Source organism: Dendrobates tinctorius, unplaced genomic scaffold (assembly GCF_039654945.1).
Source record: "Dendrobates tinctorius isolate UK_male_01 unplaced genomic scaffold, ASM3965494v1 ptg000150l, whole genome shotgun sequence".
In the NCBI taxonomy this organism is placed as follows: domain Eukaryota; kingdom Metazoa; phylum Chordata; class Amphibia; order Anura; family Dendrobatidae; genus Dendrobates; species Dendrobates tinctorius.
In genome coordinates, this window is record NW_027361817.1 from 5,695,702 (window position 1) to 5,708,035 (window position 12,334).

Below are 12,334 nucleotides of genomic sequence, written 5' to 3' on the forward strand. Positions count from 1 at the left end.
TTTGTACTGATACTGTAGTACCAGTTGAAAACATTCGATGTTATGCAAATAACAAGCCTTGGGTTCCAAAAGAATTGAAATACTTAGTAAACAGGAAAAAACTGGCATTTAAAATGAAGGATACAAAGAAACTGAAATTGATACAAAGCGACATAAAAGGGAGAATTAAGAATGCCCGTGAGGTGTTCTGAATTAAATTAGTAAATAAATTGTCACACAAGAATTCCATGGAGTTGTGGTCGGGCATGAAGCAGTTAACTGGGTATAAGGCAAGGCTGGAGCGTGGGGAAGTGGCTCTGCCCATGGCTAATGAAATGAACGAGTTTTTCAACAGATTCACTGACACATGCGCAGCGTCATCAGGAATGGGGGATGGAGCAGGGGAACGATTGGCAGCATTGACATTGGGTGACAAACTGTCTGCTTTCTCTGTCTCCCCAAGCGATGCGAAGAAACAGTTTAGTAAACTAGTCATTGGCAAAACAGCTGTGCCTGATGACCTCAGTCCATGTGTCCTCATAGCGTGTGCAAACCAACTGTGTACTGTCTTCCAACTCCTGTTAACAGGAGCCTACAATTACAGAGAGTACCAATGCTGTGGAAGACCACCTGCCTGGTGCCAGTTCCCAAGATCACTTTTCCGACTTCCCTACATGACTATCGTCCAGTGGCCTTAACATCGCATGCTATGAAGTCATTAGAGAATAGTACTTGCCTACTTGTGCCCGAGGGTGAGGGCCTACACTGACCCCCTACAGTTTACGTACCAGCAGAGAATGGGGGTGGATGATGTGGTAATGTCTCTGCTACATACAGTACAATCATTCTTGGACAATGAGGGAGCTGCAGTGCGTGCTATGTTCTTTGACTTCTCAATTGCTTTCAATACCTTACAGCAGCCCTTACGACGAAATATGTTGACTGATATGGCGGTAGATGAGGGGATGGTGAACTGGATAAGCGACTACTTGATGGACAGGCCACAGTTTGTAAAGATAGGGGAGGTAGAATCTGGCAGTGTACAGAACAGTGTTGGAGCCCCTCAGGGTACAGTGCTGTCGTCCTTCCTCTTGATGTTGTATACAGCTGACTTTCAGTATAAATCAAATCTCTCACCTCCAAAAATTCTCAGATGACTCAGTGATTGTAGGGAATAATTGTGGGGGACCGGGGGGGAGGGGGAGGAGGAATATAGAAGGGTGGTTTCTGACTTTGTGGATTGGTGCCAGACTAACTGTCTAGAACTAAATGTGAAGAAAACCAAGGAGATGGCCAGGAAGTGGAGATGGTATAGAGCTACAAATATTTGGGGGTCCACCTTGACAGCAAATTCGATTGGAGATGTCATATGGAGAAGGTTTACAAGAAGGAAATGAGCAGACTACTTTCTATGGAAGCTCAGGTCATTCAATGTGTGCAGTAAAATGCTCGAAATGTTTTACCAGTCTGTTGTGGCAAGCGCCATCTTTTTTGCTATAATTTGCTGGGGCAGTAGTGTGCGAGTAGCTGACGCTAATAAATTCAACAAACTTATCAAGAAGGCAAGCACAGCTGTTGGCCTCCATCTTGACTCTTGAGGAGATAGTGGAAGATAGAATTCAGAAGAAGTGTAGGGCTATAATGAACAATAATATACACCCATTATAGGAGCTGTTCTTGAAGCAGAAGAGCACATTCAACAGCCATCTAATCCTACTTTGGTGCAAGAAGGAGAAATTCAGGAAATAATTTGTGCCTACTGCTATGGGGATATATAACAATTTCCTAAGGGTGAAAGACGACAATGACCTATGGCTGGTGCACTAATAGCAATGATCAGAGATTTAAGATTTAAGTACCTGCACTTACACAAATTTGTTTGTTACGTAATGTGGTTAGTCATGTGAAAGATCTGTGTCTAGGAATTACTTTATGTAGTGCTGTTTGTAATGTTGTAATGTTTGGTATCATGTTTGTAACGCTTCTATAATACCATAATTTCCCTCGAGATCAATAAAGTGTATCGTATCATATCGTATCAAGAAGGCACTCATGTGTCTTCCACAACTATGAGGTCCAAGTCCATAGTGTATTGGTGGTGGGGTAGCACTCAAGATTGCTTCTTCCATCCCCTCCCACTAACCTCAGAAAACAGAGAGTAGCTCTTTATCCTCTTCATCTCCTAACTGTTGCACGTCCATCACCTTCTCCTCCATTTGTTCCTCAGCTCCTACATCTTCACTAACAGTTTGGTTCCATGAGCGCCCCTTGGTCGCTGTAAGCCACTCTCCCATGGCACCTGCCACATGTAGATGCCCAGAATAGAGATGCTGATGATGGCATTGTTAGCACTAACCATCTTAGCAGCCGTTTCAAAACTGCAGAAAGGTACAGAGATCCTTCACCTGTGGCAACTCCACAAGCATGATTTGCACCACGTCCAGATTGCGTTGGCCCAGGCTATGCAAAAGGACACACTTCACCTGGGCTCATTGCTGCTGTCACAGCTGCTGCAACATGTGCATAGTGGAATTCCACCATGACGGAGCATCGCTAATCAAACGGTTAATTGGTAGGTCAAAAGATGCAAGTCAATGACCTGGAGGATGTGATCGTCAGAAGTGAGCACACGGTGACCTTTCTTTCTGCAGCAGCACATCCAGGCCGGGATAGTGGCAGAGAAATTGATGTACTACCGGGTTGAGAATGTGAGCCATGCAAGCCACGTGTGTAAGGTTGCCATAGCGTAGTACCACCACCAGGTTAGCACAGTTATTGCTCACGGTCTTCCCTGGCTCCAGGTTTAGTGGAGACATTAATTGCTCTAATTTTTCCTGGATACCAGTTAACAACTCTTGAGATGTGTGACTGCGATCTCTAAAGTAAATTAATTTAAACACTGCCTGATTGCGGTGAGCCTTTACTGCACAGTACGGAGGTGGGGGGAGATTCTATCTGTACTGTTAGAAGGCGAATCTGATTAATGGAGACGTGGAGGCCCTAGAGGAGGTGGGTGAGGCAGAAGCAGTGGAGGAACTGTTAGATACAGAGGTTTGTCCCGCAAGCCTTTGCGATTCCAAGACTTGTGGAACAGCTCCTTGTCCTCCTGCCACAACATCCACCATAGTCACCCAGTGCCCAGTCAGCAAGATGTAACACCCCTGCCCATGTTTGCTTGTCCAGGTGTGAGTGGTGAAATGCACCCACATAGATATAAATTTTTTCAATGAACGGATGATGTTGTCATCGACATGCTGATGTAGTGCAGGCACAGATTTCTTAGAGAAGTAATGATGATTGCGCCACCGGTACTGGGGGATTGCAATGGCCATCAACATTCTGAAACCATCTGTATCCACCAGGCGGACCGGGAGCATTTCCTTGACCCACAGATTGGAGATGGTGGAGTTCAAGCTTTTAGCTTTGCCATGTGTAGAAGGAAACATTATTTTATGTGACCACAACTGCAGGACCAAAGGCTGGCTGCTGTGCTGAGAGAGGGCAGAGAACAGAGAATAGGACAAACTGCTGGCCTGTGAGTAAACTGCAGGCGGAAAAGTTATTGTGGATTGAGAAACATGTGTTGTGCTAGATGACACAAAAGCATTAGTCATGTCTACTTCTATAACAGCTGATCATCTCTCACTCAACCCAACTGTGGTGGGTAAACAATTGTAGTGAGAAGACTTGGAATAGTGATGGAGGAGGAAGAAACAGCAGATGGGGTTGATGGAATTGTCAGTGGTTGGCGAGGCCCACTAGTCCACATTTTAGCGCAGTGAGATTCCCACTCCAAGGCATGCTGATCATGCATGTGCCGATTCATGCAAGTAGTTATCACATTATTTTAAATTTTTGGCTCTACTGAGTTTTTTTTTGCAAATTTGACATATAACATGTTGGGTCATCCTTTGCATTTTCAAAAAAGGCCCAGGCTGGGCAACCCTAGCTCCCTTGCGAACTGCACACTTATGGCCGGTGCTGGCCACGGCCAGAGTGCTTGTCGTGGTGGGAAGCCGCAATGTAACCTCTTCAGCTTCCTCCTCCACTTCCTTTGCTGAGCTACTCAGCTGCGTACCTCTGGGTTCACACCAAGTGGGATCTACAACCTCATCTTCACCCTCATCACCCTGAAAGTCACCCGTCTCCTCTTCCTGCCCTGACACCACAGTACAATTCACATGCACCTCTGGTATCTGAGACTCATCAGGATCACCTCCACCCTTGGTGGTTAAAGTGGATAAAATCTGGTGACAAGGGTCCAGATTCTGCTTGGACCCTACATTGTCTGTACCTGGATCTAACATGAAAAAATTTTGGGCATATGTGCAGATGCTTTCCTTTTCTGGATTCTGTGATTCTTCAGAGCAGAATTCTGATGCCCATAGAATAGAACCTGTGAACAGCTTTTCAGAATGGCCTATCTGTGGTTCCCCATTGTCAGTTGGGCGTTTGAAAATTTTTAACATGGGGGAAGCAAGGGTGATTGGGGTGTCACCTCTGTGGATTGTTCTGTATGTGATGTTAAGGTGGAGGAAGAAGAGGAGAATACTTGATGAAGTGCTTGCCATCCATTCGAGCACATGCTTTTTCTGAGCCTCATCTACAACACGTACCGTTGTCAGTCACCTGTCACTAAACAAATAATCACTATTTATTTTTTTTAGTGTTCCTGAATAACACTGTTATGCATAATGATTTTTAAATGGAAATATAGCCTTCTGATCTGCCACTGAAACACAGTTTTAGCACAAACAATTTGGAGTAGCTAGTTTTTGCACAATCTACTTTGATGCTGGAAGGTCGATTTTGCACAGGATAAGTTAAGTTTCAGCAGCAGCACTAGCGCAGAGGCGACCTCTCTGTACTGTCACACTGAGCAAATGGCGCCAGCAAAGCAAGATGTCCGCTTTTTATATGGCCAGGGAGCTGTGACTTCGGCAATCAGTCCCAGAAGACATTGTGTCATGACGTTGTGGATGGTTTCTGTGCCCTGATGGGTTGCCAGAAGCCGGAATCAACACACATAAATTTAAGGGAAGAAAAAAAAAGCATGCTGCTCTACCCTATCTACATGCTCCTCTGACCTAGACACAACACCTCCTCTCATCAAATTCACCCCTACTCATCATACAGCACCACTACCATAGTCAAAATAATAACAAAAGAATTAGTGGAAACGGGATGATTTACGGAACTGTGACCGACTTTTGCCGACTTTGAGTAAAAATGCTCGTGGTCGGCGCTCTTAGCAGGTGAGCATTTCTGCTACGCACAGGCAATATGATCATTGCCTGTGTCTAGCAGAGGCGATCAAAGTATTGCAGTTTCTAGTCTCCCATGGAGACGATTGAATATATAAAAACTATAGGAAAAAGAGAGCGCAATAGGGTCTTATCCGAGTTACCTTTTGAAAGAAATAAAGGAATACACTCACCTTTTCCAGGAGAGATTTAGACACATAGGATCAGTTATCAGCTTGCTGCACGTCCAAAGGTCCACTCAGTGACCGTCATACATTAAAACTTAATGGAATAAAAATTCATGGACTTAAGTGCGCTGCTGGTCAAATAATGAATCCAGATTAAATGAAGGGATTAACCATTTATTTCCAAACGCGTTTCGAAGTAGATAATACTTCTTCCTCAGGGGATGACATACATGTATGATATCCATGATATGTTAAAACCAATGGTGTGGTTAAAAAATACAACTTGTCCAGCAAAAAACAAGCCCTCACATCGCCATATTGACAGAAAAATAAAAAAGTTATGGCTTTGAGAAGAAAGGGAGCAAAAAATGAAAATGCAAAAATAGAAAATGGCCCGAGGGTTAATATTTGGTTTAACCCCTTTGGAATAAATAACTGCAATGTTTCGCTTCCTATGACCATCAAACAGCTTCTTACACCTCTCAAGTGGAATTTTTTACCACTCTTCTTTTGCAAACTGCTCCAGGTCTCTCATATTTGAAGGCGCCGTCTCCCAACAGCAATTCTAAGATCTCTCCACAGGTGTTCAATGAGATTTATATCCGGACTCATTGCTCCAGCGCTTTGTTTCCATCAATTTTTGGGTGCTTCTTTCTTTCAAAGAACATTTTTTAACCAATAAGTTGAAAGTACGAATAATAATATAACTTTCATTACAGAATGTTCTGTTTTACTCACATTAATTGATGCAAAAATGAATACACCCCCACATTAAAAAATACCACATCTAGTATTTTGTATGACCTCATGATGGAATGGAGGCATACAATGAACAAGTTGGTGACATATTGCAACATCTATCTTTATCCATTCTTAACCCCTTTCTGACATGAGACATACTATCCCGTCCAAGGGACCCTATGCCCATGGATGGGATAGTACGTCTAGTGTGGCCAGGTGTCAGCTGATTATCACAGTTGACACCCGGCACTATGTGTCAGGGGTGGTCACAGACCGCCCCCGACATGTTAACCCCTAGCACACTGCGATCAAATACGATCGCAGTGTACCGGGGGTTTAAGGGAAGCATCGGCAGGGAGGGGGCTCCGTGCTTCCCTGAGACCCCCGTAGCAGCGCAATGTGCAGCGCTGCTGCAGGGGCCTCCTTCCCTGCAGATCCTCGAATCCAAAATGGCGGCGGGGACCTTCAGGGGTGTGCAGGGATGCGGTTTCCTCATGCCTGCAAAGCGCAGGCAAGGAGGAAGCCTGCAGCACTGCCTGTGACAGATCGCTGATCTGTCACAGCGATCTGTGATGTGACAGATCAGCGATCTGTCACATGACAGTTATGTCCCCCCTGGGACAATGTAATAAAGTTAAAAAAAAGTGTAAAAATAATTTTTAAAAAGTCGCTAAATAAATAAAAAAAAAATATTTCCTAATAAATTCATTTTTTGGAAATAAAAAAAACCAAAACAATAAAAGTGCACATATTTAGTATCGCCGCGTCCGTAATGACCCGCCCTATAAAACTGTCCCATTAGTTAACCCCTTTAGCGAACCCCTTAAAAAATAAAGATAAAAAAAGCAAAAAATAATGATTTATTATCATACCGCCGAACAAAAAGTGCAATAACGCGCAATCAAAAAGTCAGATATAAATATCCATGGTACCGCTGAAAACGTCATCTTGTCCCGCAAAAAAACGAGCCATGATACATCATCATCAGCAAAAAAATAAAAAGTTATAGCTCGCAGAATAAAGCGATGCAAAAATAATTATTTTTTATTTAAAATTGTTTTCATTGCATAAAACCGACAAAACATAAAAAAACGACATAAATGAGGTATCGCTGTAACCGCACTGACGTGAAGAATAAAACCGCTTTATCAATTTTACCGCACGCGGAACGGTGTAAACGCACCCCCCCAAAAGAAATTCTTGAAATGCTGGTTTTTGTTCATTCTGCATCCCAAAAATCAGAATAAAAAGAGATCAAAAAATGTCACATGCCCGAAAATGGTACTAATAAAAACATCAACTCGTCCCGCAAAAAATAAGACCTCACATGAATTGGTGGGTCAAAATATGGAAAAATTATAGCTCTCAAAATGTGGTGATGCAAAAACTATTTTTACAATAAAAAACGACTTTTAGCGTGTGACAGCCGCCAAACATAAAAACCGCCATAAATAGTAAATCAAACCCCCCGTTATCACCCCCTTAGTTAGGGAAAAACAATAAAATTAAAAAAATATATTTATTTCCATTTTCCCTTTAGGGTTAGGGTTAGGGCTAGGGTAAGGGGTGTTTTGGGGTTAGGGTTGAAGTTAGAATTGGGGGGTTTCCACTGTTTGGGCACATCAGGTGCTCTCCAAATGCAACATGGCGTCTGATCTCAATTCCAGCCAATTCTGCATTGAAAAAGTCAAATGGTGCTCCTTCCCTTCCAAGCTCTGTCATGCGCCCAAACAGTGTTTTACCACCACATATGGGGTGTCAGCCTACTCAGGACAAATTACAAAACAACTTTTTGGGACCAATTTCTCCTGTTACCCTTAGAAAAATAAAAAATTGGGGGCAAAAATATCATTTTTGTGGAAAAAAAATATGATTTTTTTATTTTCACACCCGGGCGTTATAAACTTCTGTGAAGCACTTGGGGGTTCAAAGTGCTCATCACACATCTAGATAAGTTCATTAGGGGGTCTCGTTTCCAAAATTGGGTCACTTGTGGGGGATTTCCACTGTTTAGGTACATCAGGGGCTCTACAAAGGCATCATGACACCCGCAGACCATTCCATCAAAGTCTGCATTCCAAAATGTCACTACTTCCCTTCCGAGCCCCAACGTGTGCCCATACAGTAGTTTTCTCCCACATGTGGGGTATCAGCGTACTCAGGACAAATTGGACAACATTTGTGGTTCATTTTCTTCTGTTACCCTTGGGAAAATAAAAAAAATTGGGGACTAAAAGATCATGTTTGTGGAAAAAATATGATTTTTTTATTTTCACGCTCGGGCGTTATAAACTTCTGTGAAGCCCTTGGGGGTTCAAAGTGCTCACCACACATCTAGATAAGTTCTTTGGGGGGTCTAGTTTCCAAAATGGTGTCAGGTGTGGGGGGAATTCCACTCTTTTGGCACATCAGGGGCTTTCCAAACACGACATGGTGTCCGATCTCAATTCCAGCCAAAAAAGTCAAATGGCGCTGCTTCCCTTCCGAGCTCTGCCATGCGCCCAACTAGTCGTTTACACCCACATGTGGGGTATCAGCGTACTCAGGACAAATTGCACAATAACTTTTAGGGTCCTGATACCCTTAGAAAAATAAGAATTGAGGGTGAAAAGATCATTTTTGTGGAAAAAATATGATTTTTTAATTGTACAGCTGTACGTTATAAACTTCTGTGAAGCACTTGTGGGTTCAAAGTTCTCACAACATATCTAGATCAATTCCTTGGGGGGTCTAGTTTCCAAAATGGGGTCACTTGTGGGGGGTTTCCACTGTTTAGGCACATTAGGGGCTCTCCAAACATGACATGGCGTCCGATCTGAATTCCAGCCAATTTTGCATTGAAAAAGTCAAATAGCGCTCCTTCCCTTCTGAGCTCTGCCATGCGCCAAAACAGTGCTTCCCCCCCAGGTATCAGCGTACTCAGGAGAAATTGGAAAATAACTTTTGCAGTCCAATTTCTCCTGTTACCCCTGGTAAAATAAAAAATTTGGATCTGATGTAATTTTTTGTGTGAAAAAAAGTTAAATGTTCATTTTTTTAAACATTCAAAAAACTCTTGTGAAGCACCTTAGAATGGTGTCACTTTTGGGTATTTTCTATCATATAGACCCTTCAAAGTGACTTCAAATGTGATGTGGTCCCTAAAAATAAAATGGTGTTGCAAAAATGAGAAATCGCTGGTCAACTTTTAACCCTTATAACTTCCTAACAAAAAAAATTTTGGTTCCAAAATTGTGCTGATGTAAAGTAAACATATGTGAAATGTTACTTATTAACTTTCTTGTGTGCCATATCTCTGTGGTTTAAGGGCATAAAAATTCAAAGTTGGAAAATTGCGAAATTTTCGCCAAATTTCTGTTTTTTTCACAAGTAAACGCGTTATTTGAATGAAATTTTACCACTAACATGAAGTACAATATGTCACGAGAAAACAAAGTCAGAATCAGTGGGATTCATGGAAGCGTTTCAGAGTTATTACCTCATGAAGGGACAGTGGTCAGAATTGTAAAAATTGGCCCGGTCATGAATGTGCAAACCACCCTTGGGGTTAAAGAACAACCTAATTTAGGATGCTGGATGGAGAGTGATGTCCAACTTGTCACTTCAGAATTGCCCATAGGTATTTCATTGTGCTCAGATCAGGAGACATACTTGGAACTGAATTACTTTCACTATGTTCTTCAGAAATGCTACAGTGGCAAGAGATGTGTGTTTTGGATAATTGTCATGCTGAAAAGCTGTTCATCGTGATGGTAATATATTTTCTTTCAGTATAGAGCAATACATCTGTGAATTCATGATAACTTCAATAAAATGTATCTCCCCAACACCCACAACACTCATGCACCCCCACAGAAGGACACTGCCACCACCATGATTCGCTGTAGGCACCATATCTTTTTCTTTGTATGCCTCACCTTTGCAACACCATACAGCTTTAACCCCTTCACCCCCAAGGGTGGTTTGCACGTTGATGACCGGGCCAATTTTTACAATTCTGACCACTGTCCCTTTATGAGGTCATAACTCTGGAACGCTTCCATGGATCCTGGTGATTCTGACAATGTTTTCTCGTGACATATTGTACTTCATGATAGTGGCAAAATTTCTTTCAAATAACTTGCATTTATTTGTTAAAAAACGGAAATTTGGCGAAAATTTTGAAAATTTCACAATTTTCCGACTTTGAATTTTTATGCCCTTAAATCACAGAGATATGGCACGCAAAAAACTTGATAACTAACATTTCCCACATGTTTACTTTACATCAGCACAATTTTGGAACCAAAATTTATTTTGTTAGGAAGTTATAAGGGTTAAAAATTGACCAGCGATTTCTCATTTTTGCAACACCATTTTATTTTTACGGACCACATCACATTTGAAGCCACTTTGAGGGGTCTATATGATAGAAAATACCCAAAAGTGACACCATTCTAAAAACTGCAACCCTTAAGGTGCTCAAAACCACATTCAAGAAGTTTATTAACCCTTTAGGTGCGTCACAGGAATTTTTTTGAATATTTAAAAAAAAATGAACATCTAACTTTTTTTCACAAAAAAAATACTTCAGGTTCAATTTTTTTATTTTACCAAGGGTAACAGGAAAAATTGGACAGCAAAAGTTAATGTGCAATTTGTCCTGAGTACGCTGATACCTGATATGTGGGGGGGACGACTGTTTTGGTGCATGGCAGAGCTCAGAATGGAAGGAGCGCTGTTTGACTTTTTCAATGCAAAATTGGCTGGAATTCAGATCGGACGCCATGTCACGTTTGGAGAGCCCCTGATCTACCTAAACAGTGGAAACCCCCCACAAGTGACCCCATTTTGGAAACTAGACCCCCCAAGGAACTTATCTAGATATGTGATGAGAGCTTTGAACCCACAAGGGCTTCACAGAAGTTTATAAGGTACAGCGGTACAATTAAAAAATCATATTTTTTCCACAAAAATGATCTTTTCACCCCAATTTTTATTTTCCCAAGGGTAACAGGACCCTAAAAGTTAATGTGCAATTTGACCTGAGTACGCTGATACCCCACATATGGGGGTAAACCACTATTTGGGCGCATGGCAGAGCTCGAAAGGGAAGCAGCGCCATTTGACGTTTTTGGCTGGAATTGAGATCGGACACCATGTCGCAATTGGAAAACCCCTGATGTACCAAAACAGTGGAAACCCCCCACAAATGACACCATTTTGGAAACTAGACCCCCAAGGAACTTATCTAGTTGTGTAGTGAGAACTTTGAACCCCCAATGGCTTCACAGAAGTTTATAAAATACAGCCGTACAATTAAAAAATCATATTTTTTCCACAAAAATGATCTTTTCACCCTCAATTCTTATTTTTCCAAGGGTAACAGGACCCTAAAAGTTATTGTGCAATTTGTCCTGAGTATGCTGATACCCCACATGTGGGGGTAAATCACTATTTGGGCGCATGGCAGAGCTCGGAAGGGAAGCAGCGCCATTTGACGCTTTTGGCTGGAATTGAGATCGGACACCATGTCGCGATTGGAAAAACCCTGATGTACCAAAACAGTGGAAATCTCCCACAAATGACACTATTTTGGAAACTAGACCCCCCAAGGAACTTATCTAGGTGTGTGGTGAGCACTTTGAACCCGCCAGTGCTTCACAGAAGTTTATAACGCCCGGGAGTGAAAATAAAAAATTCGTATTTTTTCCACAAACATGATCTTTTAGTCACCATTTTTTTTATTTCCCCAAGAGTACCAGGAGAAATTGGACCCCAAAAGTTGTTGTCCAATTTGTCCTGAGTACGCTGATACCCCATATGTGGGAGAAAACTAGTGTATGGACACACGTCGGGGCTCGGAAGGGAAGTAGTGACGTTTTGGAGTGCAGACTTTGAGGGAATGTTCTGCTGGTGTCATGTTGCCTTTGGAGAGTCCCTAATGTACCTAAACAGTGGAAACCCCACACAAATGACCCCAGTTTGGAAACTAGACCCCCTAAGGAACTTATCTAGATGTGTGGTGAGCACTTTGAACACCCAAGTGCTTCACAGAAGTTTTTAATGCCCGGGCATGAAAATAAAAAAATCGTATTTTTTCCACAAACATGATCAATTAGTCCCCAATTTTTTCATTTTCCCAAGGGTAACAAAAGAAATTGGACCCCAAAAGTTGTTGACCAATTTGTCCTGAGTACGCTG